Below are 14,233 nucleotides of genomic sequence, written 5' to 3'. Positions count from 1 at the left end.
TCCACGCAGATTCCAGAACTTTCCACCACAGAAATGTGAGGAAAATGTGATTTATGGACGAATTTTAAGGTTTGCAAGGTAATCTGGTTAACAGAACATGGTGAGAGCCAGTCAAGTCATCCCATCCTGGATTCCCCTGGGTGTTGAATTTAAAAAATGTATAGGTTTGCTAGATTTCCCTAGGTGCCGGCAGAGCTAGGGTTCAAATTCTACAGCTAGGCATTTTGCAAAAAAAGGGTCAGTTTTCACTGTGAAAATGTGGTGTGTCCACGTTGCGTTTTGGGCCGTTTCCTGCCGCGGACACTAGGCCTACCCCCACAAGTGAGGTACCATTTTTCTCGGAAGACTTTGGGGAACACGGGGTGGGTTGAGTTTTGTGGATCCATGCAGATTCCAGAACTTTCCACCACAGACATGTGAGGAAAATGTGTCTTTTGGGACAGATTTTGAGGTTTGCAAGGGATTCTGGGTAACAGAAGCTGGTAAGAACCAGTCAGGTCACCCCATCCTGGATTTCCCTGGGTGTGTAGTTTTCAAAAATTTATAGGTTTGCTAGGTTTGCCAAGGTGCTGGCAGAGCTAGGGTTCAAAATCTACAGCTAGGCACTTTGCAAAAAAAGGGTCAGTTTTCACAGTGAAAATGTGGTGTGTCCACGTTGCGTTTCAGGCAATTTCCTGGCGCGGGCACTAGGCCCACCCACACAAATGAGGTACCATTTTGCTATGAAGACTTTGGGGAACGCAGGGTGGGTGGAATTTTGTGGATCTACGCAGATTCCAGAACTTTCCACCACAGAAATATGAGGAAAATGTGTTTTGTTTGACAAATTTTGAGGCTTGCAAGAGAATCTGGGTAACAGAAGCTGGTAAGAGCCAGTCAAGTCACCACATCCTGTATTCCCCTGTGTGTTTAGTTTTTAAAAATTTATAGGTTTGCTACGTTTGTCTTGGTGCCGGCAGAGCTAGGGTTCAAAATCTACAGCTAGGCACTTTGCAAAAAAAGGGTCAGTTTTCACTGTGAAAATGTGGTGTGTCCACGGTGCGTTTTGGGCCGTTTCCTGCCGCGGCCACTGGGCCAACCCCAACAAGTCAGGTACCATTTTTCTCGGAAGACTTTGGGGAACGCGGGGTGGGTGGAATTTTGTGGATCCACGCAGATTCCAGAACTTTCCACAACAGAAATGTGAGGAAAATGTGATTAATGGACAAATTTTAAGGTTTGCAAGGGATTCTGGGTAACAGAAGCTGGTAAGAGCCAGTCACGTCACCCCATCCTGGATTTCCCTGGGTGTGTAGTTTTCAAAAATGTATAGGTTTGCTAGGTTTGCCAAGGTGCTGGCAGAGCTAGGGTTCAAAATCTACAGCTAGGCACTTTGCAAAAAAAGGGACAGTTTTCACTGTGAAAATGTGGTGTGTCCACGTTGCGTTTCAGGCAATTTCCTGTCGCGGGCACTAGGCCTACCCACACAAGTGAGGTACCATTTTGCTATGAAGACGTTGGGGAACGCAGGGTGGGTGGAATTTTGTGGATCTACGCAGATTCCAGAACTTTCCACCACAGAAATATGAGGAAAATGTGTTTTGTTTGACATATTTTGAGGCTTGCAAGAGAATCTGGGTAACAGAAGCTGGTAAGAGCCAGTCAAGTCACCACATCCTGGATTCCCCTGTGTGTGTAGTTTTCCAAAAATGTATAGGTTTGCTACGTTTGTCTTGGTGCCGGCAGAGCTAGGGTTCAAAATCTACAGCTAGGCACTTTGTAAAACAAGGGTCAGTTTTCACTGTGAAAATGTGGTGTGTCCACGTTGGGTTTCAGGCAATTTCCTGTCGCGGGCACTAGGCCTACCCACACAAGTTAGGTACCATTTTGCTATGAAGACTTTGGGGAACGCAGGGTGGGTGGAATTTTGTGGATCTACGCAGATTCCAGAACTTTCCACCACAGAAATATGAGTAAAATGTGTTTTGTTTGACAAATTTTGAGGCTTGCAAGAGAATCTGGGTAACAGAAGCTGGTAAGAGCCAGTCAAGTCACCCCATTCTGGATTCCCCTGTGTGTGTGTAGTTTTCAAAAATGTATAGGTTTTCTACGTTTGTCTTGGTGCCGGCAGAGCTAGGGTTCAAAATCTACAGCTAGGCACTTTGCAAAAAAGGGTCAGTTTTCACTGTGAAAATGTGGTGTGTCCACGGTACGTTTTGGGCCGTTTCCTGCCGCGTCCACTAGGCCTACCCCCACAAGTCAGGTACCATTTTTCTTGGAAGACTTTGGGGAACGCGGGGTTGGTGGAATTTTGTGGATCCACGCAGATTCCAGAACTTTCCACCACAGAAATGTGAGGAAAATGTGATTTATGGACAAATTTTAAGGTTTGCAAGGTAATCTGGGTAACAGAAGCTGGTAAGAGCCAGTCACGTCACCCCATCCTGGATTTCCCTGGGTGTGTAGTTTTCAAAAATGTATAGGTTTGCTAGGTTTGCCTAGGTGCTGGCAGAACTAGGGCTCAAAATCTACAGCTAGGCACTTTGCAAAAAAAGGGTCAGCTTTCACTGTGAAAATGTGGTGTGTCCACGTTGCGTTTCAGGCAATTTCCTGTCGCGGGCACTAGGTCTACCCACACAAGTGAGGTACCATTTTGCTATGAAGACTTTGGGGAACGCAGGGTGGGTGGAATTTTGTGGATCCACGCAGATTCCAGAACTTTCCACCACAGAAATATGAGGAAAATGTGTTTTGTTTGACAAATTTTGAGGCTTGCAAGAGAATCTGGGTAACAGAATCTGGTAAGAGCCAGTCAAGTCACCACATCCTGTATTCCCCTGTGTGTGCAGTTTTAAAAAATTTATAGGTTTGCTACGTTTGTCTTGGTGCCGGCAGAGCTAGGGTTCAAAATCTACAGCTAGGCACTTTGCAAAAAAAAGGTCAGTTTTCACTGTGAAAATGTGGTGTGTCCACGGTGCGTTTTGGGCCGTTTCCTGCCGCGGCCACTGGGCCAACCCCAACAAGTCAGGTACCATTTTTCTCGGAAGACTTTGGGGAACGCGGGGTGGGTGGAATTTTGTGGATCCACGCAGATTCCAGAACTTTCCATCACAGAAATATGAGGAAAATGTGATTAATGGACAAATTTTAGGTTTGCAAGGGATTCTGGGTAACAGAAGCTGGTAAGAGCCAGTCACGTCACCCCATCCTGGATTTCCCTGGGTGTGTAGTTTTCAAAAATCTATAGGTTTGCTAGGTTTGCCAAGGTGCTGGCAGAGCTAGGGTTCAAAATCTACAGCTAGGCACTTTGCAAAAAAAGGGACAGTTTTCACTGTGAAAATGTGGTGTGTCCACGTTGCGTTTCAGGCAATTTCCTGTCGCGGGCACTAGGCCTACCCACACAAGTGAGGTACCATTTTGCTATGAAGACGTTGGGGAACGCAGGGTGGGTGGAATTTTGTGGATCTACGCAGATTCCAGAACTTTCCACCACAGAAATATGAGGAAAATGTGTTTTGTTTGACATATTTTGAGGCTTGCAAAAGTATCTGGGTAACAGAAGCTGGTAAGAGCCAGTCAAGTCACCACATCCTGGATTCCCCTGTGTGTGTAGTTTTCAAAAATGTATAGGTTTGCTACGTTTGTCTTGGTGCCGGCAGAGCTAGGGTTCAAAATCTACAGCTAGGCACTTTGCAAAAAAAGGGTCTGTTTTCACTGTGAAAATGTGGTGTGTCCACGTTGCGTTTTGGGCCGTTTCCTGCCGTGGCCACTAGGCCTACCCCCACAAGTCAGGTACCATTTTTCTCTGAAGACTTTGGGGAACGCGGGGTGGGTGGAATTTTGTGGATCCACGCAGATTCCAGAACTTTCCACCACAGAAATGTGAGGAAAATATGATTTATGGGCAAATTTTAAGATTTGCAAGGGATTCTGGGTAACAGAAGCTGGTAAGAGCCAGTCACGCCACCCCATCCTGGATTTCCCTGGGTGTGTAGTTTTCAAAAATGTATAGGTTTGCTAGGTTTGCCTAGGTGCTGGCAGAACTAGGGCTCAAAATCTACAGCTAGGCACTTTGCAAAAAAAGGGTCAGCTTTCACTGTGAAAATGTGGTGTGTCAACGTTGCGTTTCAGGCAATTTCCTGTCGCGGGCACTAGGTCTACCCACACAAGTGAGGTACCATTTTGCTATGAAGACTTTGGGGAACGCAGGGTGGATGGAATTTTGTGGATCTACGCAGATTCCAGAACTTTCCACCACAGAAATATGAGGAAAATGTGTTTTGTTTGACAAATTTTGAGGCTTGCAAGAGTATCTGGGTAACAGAAGCTGGTAAGAGCCAGTCAAGTCACCACATCCTGGATTCCCCTGTGTGTGTAGTTTTCAAAAATGTATAGATTTGCTACGTTTGTCTTGGTGCCGGCAGAGCTAGGGTTCAAAATCTACAGCTAGGCACTTTGCAAAAAAAGGGTCAGTTTTCACAGTGAAAATGTGGTGTGTCCACGTTGCGTTTCAGGCAATTTCCTGTCGCGGGCACTAGGCCTACCCACACGAGTGAGGTACCATTTTGCTATGAAGAATTTTGTGGATCTACGCAGATTCCAGAACTTTCCACCACAGAAATATGAGGAAAATGTGTTTGTTTGACAAATTTTGAGGCTTGCAAGAGAATCTGGGTAACAGAAGCTGGTAAGAGCCAGTCAAGTCACCACATCCTGGATTCCCCTGTGTGTGTAGTTTTCAAAAATGTAAAGATTTGCTACGTTTGTCTTGGTGCCGGCAGAGCTAGGGTTCAAAATCTACAGCTAGGCACTTTGTAAAACAAGGGTCAGTTTTCACTGTGAAAATGTGGTGTGTCCACGTTGCGTTTCAGGCAATTTCCTGTCGCGGGCACTAGGCCTACCCACACAAGTTAGGTACCATTTTGCTATGAAGACTTTGGGGAACGCAGGGTGGGTGGAATTTTGTGGATCTACGCAGATTCCAGAACTTTCCACCACAGAAATATGAGGAAAATGTGTTTTGTTTGACAAATTTTGAGGCTTGCAAGAGAATCTGGGTAACAGAAGCTGGTAAGGGCCAGTCAAGTCACCCCATTCTGGATTCCCCTGTGTGTGTGTAGTTTTCAAAAATGTATAGGTTTTCTACGTTTGTCTTGGTGCCGGCAGAGCTAGGGTTCAAAATCTACAGCTAGGCACTTTGCAAAAAAGGGTCAGTTTTCACTGGGAAAATGTGGTGTGTCCACGGTACGTTTTGGGCCGTTTCCTGCCGCGTCCACTAGGCCTACCCCAACAAGTCAGGTACCATTTTTCTTGGAAGACTTTGGGGAACGCGGGGTTGGTGGAATTTTGTGGATCCACGCAGATTCCAGAACTTTCCACCACAGAAATGTGAGGAAAATGTGATTTATGGACAAATTTTAAGGTTTGCAAGGTAATCTGGTTAACAGAACATGGTGAGAGCCAGTCAAGTCATCCCATCCTGGATTCCCCTGGGTGTTGAATTTAAAAAATGTATAGGTTTGCTAGGTTTCCCTAGGTGCCGGCAGAGCTAGGGTTCAAATTCTACAGCTAGGCATTTTGCAAAAAAAGGGTCAGTTTTCACTGTGAAAATGTGGTGTGTTCACGTTGCGTTTTGGGCCGTTTCCTGCCGCGGACACTAGGCCTACCCCCACAAGTGAGGTACCATTTTTCTCGGAAGACTTTGGGGAACACGGGGTGGGTTGAGTTTTGTGGATCCATGCAGATTCCAGAACTTTCCACCACAGACATGTGAGGAAAATGTGTCTTTTGGGACAGATTTTGAGGTTTGCAAGGGATTCTGGGTAACAGAAGCTGGTAAGAGCCAGTCAGGTCACCCCATCCTGGATTTCCCTGGGTGTGTAGTTTTCCAAAATGTTTAGGTTTGCTAGGTTTGCCAAGGTGCTGGCAGAGCTAGGGTTCAAAATCTACAGCTAGGCACTTTGCAAAAAAAGGGTCAGTTTTCACAGTGAAAATGTGGTGTGTCCACGTTGCGTTTCAGGCAATTTCCTGTCGCGGGCACTAGGCCCACCCACACAAGTGAGGTACCATTTTGCTATGAAGACTTTGGGGAACGCAGGGTGGGTGGAATTTTGTGGATCTACGCAGATTCCAGAACTTTCCACCACAGAAATATGAGGAAAATGTGTTTTGTTTGACAAATTTTGAGGCTTGCAAAAGTATCTGGGTAACAGAAGCTGGTAAGAGCCAGTCAAGTCACCACATCCTGGATTCCCCTGTGTGTGTAGTTTTCAAAAATGTATAGGTTTGCTACGTTTGTCTTGGTGCCGGCAGAGCTAGGGTTCAAAATCTACAGCTAGGCACTTTGCAAAAAAAGGGTCTGTTTTCACTGTGAAAATGTGGTGTGTCCACGTTGCGTTTTGGGCCGTTTCCTGCCGTGGCCACTAGGCCTACCCCCACAAGTCAGGTACCATTTTTCTCTGAAGACTTTGGGGAACGCGGGGTGGGTGGAATTTTGTGGATCCACGCAGATTCCAGGACTTTCCACCACAGAAATGTGAGGAAAATGTGATTTATGGACAAATTTTAAGGTTTGCAAGGGATTCTGGGTAACAGAAGCTGGTAAGAGCCAGTCACGTCACCCCATCCTGAATTTCCCTGGGTGTGTAGTTTTCAAAAATGTATAGGTTTGCTAGGTTTGCCAAGGTGCTGGCAGAGCTAGGGTTCAAAATCTACAGCTAGGCACTTTGCAAAAAAAGGGACAGTTTTCACTGTGAAAATGTGGTGTGTCCACGTTGCGTTTCAGGCAATTTCCTGTCGCGGGCACTAGGCCTACCCACACAAGTGAGGTACCATTTTGCTATGAAGACGTTGGGGAACGCAGGGTGGGTGGAATTTTGTGGATCTACGCAGATTCCAGAACTTTCCACCACAGAAATATGAGGAAAATGTGTTTTGTTTGACATATTTTGAGGCTTGCAAGAGAATCTGGGTAACAGAAGCTGGTAAGAGCCAGTCAAGTCACCACATCCTGGATTCCCCTGTGAGTGTAGTTTTCCAAAAATGTATAGGTTTGCTATGTTTGTCTTGGTGCCGGCAGAGCTAGGGTTCAAAACCTACAGCTAGGCACTTTGTAAAACAAGGGTCAGTTTTCACTGTGAAAATGTGGTGTGTCCACGTTGCGTTTCAGGCAATTTCCTGTCGCGGGCACTAGGCCTACCCACACAAGTTAGGTACCATTTTGCTATGAAGACTTTGGGGAACGCAGGGTGGGTGGAATTTTGTGGATCTACGCAGATTCCAGAACTTTCCACCACAGAAATATGAGGAAAATGTGTTTTGTTTGACAAATTTTGAGGCTTGCAAGAGAATCTGGGTAACAGAAGCTGGTAAGAGCCAGTCAAGTCACCCCATTCTGGATTCCCCTGTGTGTGTAGTTTTCCAAAATGTATAGGTTTGCTACGTTTGTCTTGGTGCCGGCAGAGCTAGGGTTCAAAATCTACAGCTAGGCACTTTGCAAAAAAGGGTCAGTTTTCACTGTGAAAATGTGGTGTGTCCATGGTACGTTTTGGGCCGTTTCCTGCCGCGGCCACTAGGCCTACCCCCACAAGTCAGGTACCATTTTTCTTGGAAGACTTTGGGGAATGCGGGGTTGGTGGAATTTTGTGGATCCACGCAGATTCCAGAACTTTCCACCACAGAAATGTGAGGAAAATGTGATTTATGGACAAATTTTAAGGTTTGCAAGGTATTCTGGGTAACAGAAGCTGGTAAGAGCCAGTCACGTCACCCCATCCTGGATTTCCCTGGGTGTGTAGTTTTCAAAAATGTATAGGTTTGCTAGGTTTGCCAAGGTGCTGGCAGAGCTAGGGTTCAAAATCTACAGCTAGGCACTTTGCAAAAAAAGGGTCAGTTTTCACTGTGAAAATGTGGTGTGTCCACGTTGCGTTTCAGGCAATTTCCTGTCGCGGGCACTAGGTCTACCCACACAAGTGAGGTACCATTTTTCTCGGAAGACTCTTGGGAATGCGAGGTGGGTGGAATTGTGTGGATCCACGCTGATTCCAGAACTTTCCTCCACAGAAATGTGAGGAAAATGTGTTTTCTTTGACAAATTTTGAGGTTTGTAAGGTAATCTGGTTAACAGAACATGGTGAGAGCCAGTCAAGTCATCCCATCCTGGATTCCCCTGGGTGTTGAATTTAAAAAAGGTATAGGTTTGCTAGGTTTCCCTAGGTGCCGGCAGAGCTAGGGTTCAAATTCTACAGCTAGGTATTTTGCAAAAAATGGGTCAGTATCACTGTGAAAATGTGGTGTGTCCATGTTGCGTTTTGGGCCGTTTCCTGCCGCGGACGCTAGGCCTACCCCCACAAGTGAGGTACCATTTTTCTCTGAAGACTTTGGGGAACACGGGGTGGGTTGAATTTTGTGGATCCATGCAGATTCCAGAACTTTCCACCACAGACATGTGAGGAAAATGTGTCTTTTGGGACAGATTTTGAGGTTTGCAAGGGATTCTGGGTAACAGAAGCTGGTAAGAGCCAGTCACGTCACCCCATCCTGGATTTCCCTGGGTATGTAGTATTCAAAAATGTATAGGTTTGCTAGGTTTGCCTAGGTGCTGGCAGAGCTAGGGTGTAAAATCTACAGCTAGGCACTTTGCAAAAAAAGGGTCAGTTTTCACTGTGAAAATGTGGTGTGTCCACGTTGCGTTTTGAGCCATTTCCTGTGGCGGGCACTAGGTCTACCCACACAAGTGAGGTACCATTTTCCTCGGAAGACTTTGGGAAACGCAGGGTGGGTGGAATTTTGTGGATCCACGCAGATTCCAGAACTTTCTACCACAGAAATATGAGGAAAATGTGTTTTGTTTGACAAATTTTGAGGCTTGCAAGAGTATCTGGGTAACAGAAGCTGGTAAGAGCCAGTCAAGTCACCACATCCTGGATTCCCTTGTGTGTGTAGTTTTCAAAAATGTATAGATTTGCTAAGTTTGTCTTGGTGCCGGCAGAGCTAGGGTTCAAAATCTACAGCTAGGCACTTTTCAAAAAAGGGTCAGTTTTCACAGTGAAAATGTGGTGTGTACACGTTGCGTTTCAGGAAATTTCCTGTCGCGGGTGTGAGAAGTTGGCCTGGTATATGATGCTCACTAGTTAAAGTGATCACCTTGTACCATGCCAAGCAATCCTTATGGTGTGGTTGTAAGTCAACCTTTTCGGACTAGCTGCCCTAGTGGTAGCGTAGGCTAAGCAGTCTTTGAGGCTAAACTCGTGAAGCGTGTTAAGCCAGCTGTTTTACCAAATGCAACCCCCTTTTATACCAATGAAAGGACACCACACAGATATATATTCAAAATATATATGTATTTATTTCTCAAAGTAACCCCTAGTCTCTTTATGAGCACAGGAGCACAAATCGTCAAACAAGATTACAGTAGAATACACAGAAGTTGCACTTTATATGGATAGGCCCTGGTGGCCGCTCAAACCATATACTAAAATAGTGGTATAAGTACCACGAACAGAAAAGGGAAAAGGCCTAGGGCCTCTAGAATCGCTGGGCCTACAAGGAGCTAACGTCAGTTAGTGACCAGGAGGTCCACGGGTGGCGTGTGCAGAGCAAATAGTCACACGCGTGCTCCCATAGGTTTCAATGGGTGCGTAAAAAGTACAAAGTTACTGCAAAGAGGATCTTCCGGATGGACTAGGAACTCAAGATTTGGAACACAGGCACTAGAGATGTAATACTACACTTGGGCACAGGTGTGCCAGCTTTACCTCACCCACAGGAAGCGGGTGCATAGGCCTCGAAGTGCGTCGGGTTTCTTCTATCTGTTCCGTGGAGCTTGAAAGCAAAGATGCTGCAGGCGGTCGGTCCGGGAGAGATGCAGTGGATCCAAGAGTGGATCGGAGATGTTGAAGACCTGTAAGCAGAGGGGACAGTGTTCACAGTCACTAGCCAGTGACTAGCGTGGCACCAGGTGGGTACCAGTCAATGTCGGATGCAAACAGGAAGAAAGGTGTAGCTTGTCTCTGCAGCCACGTGGTCCCTGGAGGTCGACGACGTCCAGGAGTCGGTTCACGAGCTGTCCCATGCAGGCTCTCGCTGTCGGCGGTGTCGGCGACTTGATCGAAGCAAACAAGCCTTGGCAAAAGCAATTGTTGTAGGAGATGAAATAAGCTGATGGTTCTGACCAGCAAGGTCAGAAGGGCTGCTCCTTTGGAGGGGAGCAAGGGCCAGTCTGGAGCAACCAGACCAGCGGTGTATTTCGTAAAGTTCGTCGCCAAGATGGCTACTAACCAGCGGGCCAGCAACCGGTTAGGCGCGTCGAGTGGCAAAATGCAGAAGGGCCCCACGCAGATCGTGGAGATGCTGGAGGGCTCACCTTTGGTGCAGATGCTGCTCGAGGGTTGGGCTTCTCAGATCCCAAAGCACAACTTGGAGGGAGCCTCGGTTGTTGCACTTGTCAGCTTGTCGTGGTCGTTTCAAGATGGCTGGCTCCACGTGTCTCGGTGCCTCCACGGGTCTCCTCTTTTCAGGGACTGTGGATCGGGCGGTGAGAGGTCTGGAGGTCCAGGTCTTGTCAGTCTCTGGGCTCGGGCTCCGGCGGGAGGCGGCGGCAAAGCAGACGTTGATTCGCTGGATGGTGCTTGCGTTAGCAAGGTGGTCACTCCCTGACCACAGGGGAGATTGGCTTCAGTCCTCTGTGCAGCAGAGCGTCGAAGTTCCCGTCTTCTTCTTAGTTTCAAGTTGATTCCAGGATGTCTGAAGTCTTAGGACACAGCTCCTACCTTTAAGCGGATTCTAGGGGCCGGACTACCTGCTAGGTCCCTCCCTATGGGTGGGACCAGGAAGGGGGGTGGTTACACCCCCAATCCTTTGTCCAGCTCGCCCCAGGCCCGGGACTGGTGTGCCCCAGGACCGGTTTGAACTGGCATATGCACCGAGGCTCCTTGTGAGCCACAGGCATGTCTGGTTTCTTTCAAGCCCTACCTGACCAATACACAAAATCCTGTCTGGGGTGGTGCACGCACCTCCCCTGGCAGGAAACCCTTTGTCCACACCTCCCAAGCTGGAAGGACTCCCAGCAGCAGGAGGGCAGACTTGTGTCTGTGGTGGCAGCATCCATTTTGTGGAGCTGAGGCTATGTCTGATTTTACCCGGGTTTCAGGTACTGTACATGTCGTGTCCCTCTAGAAGGGTGGAATGCTAACCCCGTCGCCAGAATTGGCGAGGGGTTAGTATTCCAATTCGTATGACACCTTACTCGACATGTTTTGATAAAGCCAAACCAAAGTTAGCATTTAACCGCGAGGTTCATAATGCACTTAAGAGTATATGGTATGACGATATCTGGAAACAGTAGAAGGAAGTTGTTCCGACCACTGCAGACAGGCTCAGCTCATGCCAGAGCACCATCTCACATGGAACCAAGCACTCTGCCTTCAGGATTGTTAAGGCCTGCCATAGGAGTGACTTATAGGTTACCAGGTGTCCCATTTAAGGTTAGGTATAGGTATACTACACCTAAGTAAGAGGTGATTACACCAACTTACCCCAGCTGAGTGATCAGCCAGTTGTGTCAAATTGTTAGGCCAAGCCTGGGGTGGCATAATACATGCTTCAGCCCCTGGCAGGCCTTGGGTACACCAATGCCCTGGGTACCTAGTGTACACTGGTACAGGGGCTGACAGAGTGATCCACTTCCAATTGGTTATGCACCTAGGGTGCATAGTTTTAATTTAGTAGAGAGAACAGCAGGCTGGGGGTCTGATTGGCAGGCCCACAGCCTCAATATGTCAAAAACCAGTGAAGCAAAAAGCAAAAATTTGGGGTGACCATAGGATAGCAGACCCTACTCTCCTACACAACCCCCCCCCCCAAACGCTGGGACATTAAACTAGCCTTGACCAGTCTCGTCTTCATGTCCTAAGTGGAAGTACCTGGAGAGACCATCTGCATTCCCATGGTCAGTACCTGGCCGGTGCTCCACTGTAAAGTCCATCCCCTGTAGGGAAATGGACCACCTAAGCAGTTTGGGGTTTTCACCCTTCATCTGATTTAGCCACAAGAGGGGCTTATGGTCGGTCTGAATCTTGAAGTGAGTGCCAAACAAGTATGGCCTCAGCTTCTTCAGGGCCCACACCACAGCAAAGGCCTCCCTCTCAATAGCTGACCAATTCTTCTCTCTGGGGGTCAACCTTCTGCTAATAAAAGCAATGGGTTGGTCTTGACCATCTACATTAAGTTGTGACAGCACAGCTCCCACACCCAACTCAGAAGCATCTGTTTGGACAATAAACTCTTTGGAGTAGTCAGGACTTTTCAGGATAGGTGCAGAGCACATGGCCTCCTTCAGGTCATCAAATGCCTTTTGACAGCTTACTGTCCACTGAACCTTTTTTGGCATCTTCTTGGATGTCAGATCATTAAGAGGAGTCACAATGGACCCATAGTTCTTAACAAACTTCCTGTAGTACCCAGTCAAGCCCAAGAAAGCTCGAACTTGAGTCTGGGTGGTTGAAGGGGACCAGTCCTTGATGGATTGTATCTTACTCTCCAGTGGTTGAACTTGGCCTCCACCTACAAGGTGGCCCAAATATACAACCTTACTCTGCCCTATCTGGCACTTAGTAGCCTTGATAGTGAGGCCTGCCCTTTGCAGAGCCTCAAGAGCCTTCTTCAGGTGGATCAGGTGATCCTCCCAGGTGGAGCTAAAGACAGCAATGTCATCGAGATATGCTGCGCAAAAGTCATCCAACCCAGTAAGGACTTGGTTCACCAGCCTTTGGAAGGTGGCAGGTGCATTCTTCAGACCAAAGGGCATCACCACAAACTGGTAGTGCCCACCTGGGGTTGAGAATGCTGTTTTGGCCTTAGACTCCTCAGCTAACCTGATTTGCCAATAGCCAGCTGTTAAGTCAAATGTGCTCAAAAACTTTGCAGAAGCTAGTTTGTCTATGAGCTCATCTGCCCTTGGAATAGGGTGTGCATCTGTCCTGGTGACAGCATTGAGTCCTCTGTAATCCACACAGAACCTCATCTCTCTCTTGCCATCTTTGGTGTGAGGTTTGGGGACCAGAACCACTGGGCTAGCCCAGGGGCTCTCTGAGGGTTCAATGACACCTAATTCCAGCATTTTATGTACCTCAGCCTTTATACAGTCCCTGACGTGGTCAGGTTGTCTGTAAAGCTTGTTCTTTACAGGCAGACTGTCACCAGTGTCCACCACATGGGTACACCAGTCAGTTTGACTAGGTATCAAGGAAAACATATGTGAAAATGATTGTAGAACCTGTCTACATTCAGTCTGCTGATGGGCAGTGAGGTTGCCTCCAAGGGTCACTCCTTCAACTGAGCCATCTTCAGGGTTCTGAGACAACAGGTCTGGGAGAGGGTCACTCTCTTCCTCCTGTCCCTCATCTGTAGCCATGAGCAAGCCCATGTCTGCCCTGTCAACATATGCTTTAAGCCTGTTAACATGGAGTACCCTGTGGGGACTCCTGGGAGTTCCTAGGTCGACCAAGTAGGTGACCTCTCCCTTCTTTTCCAGGATTGTATGGGGTCCAGACCATTTGTCTTGGAGTGCTGCTGGGGCCACTGGCTCCAACACCCATACCTTCTGTCCTGGCTGAAACTCAACCAAGACAGCCTTTTGGTCATGCCAAGCTTTCTGTAAGGCCTGGCTTGCCTCAAGGTTTTTGGATGCCTTCTCCATATACTCAGCCATCCTGGAGCGGAGACCAAGTACATAGTCCACTATGTCTAGCTTAGGCTTTTTGAGAGGTAACTCCCATCCTTCCTTCACCAAACACAGTGGGCCTCTTACAGGGTGCCCAAACAACAACTCAAAGGGGCTGTAGCCAACTCCTTTTTGTGGGACCTCTCTGTAAGCAAACAGAAGGCAGGGTAGAAGGATGTCCCATCTTCGCCTGAGCTTTTCAGGTAATCCTTTGATCATACCCTTTAGGGTCTTGTTGAATCTCTCAACAAGCCCATTGCATTGTGGGTGATAAGGGGTGGTGAACTTGTAGTTGACACCACATTCCTTCCACATAGCTGTCAAGTATCCTGACATAAAGTTGGTACCTCTGTCAGATACTACCTCCTTAGGAAACCCCACTCTGGAGAATACTCCCAGCAGGGCCCTGGCCACAACAGGAGCTGTAGTGGTCCTAAGGGGAATTGCCTCTGGATACCTGGTGGCATGATCCACTACCACCAGTATAAATCTGTGCCCAGATGCAGTGGGAGGATCCATGGGACCCACTATATC

This window comes from Triturus cristatus, chromosome 7 (assembly GCF_964204655.1).
Source record: "Triturus cristatus chromosome 7, aTriCri1.1, whole genome shotgun sequence".
NCBI lineage: Eukaryota > Metazoa > Chordata > Amphibia > Caudata > Salamandridae > Triturus > Triturus cristatus.
The sequence above is the reverse complement of the archived record's forward strand: the minus strand, read 5'-3'. Positions refer to the sequence as shown.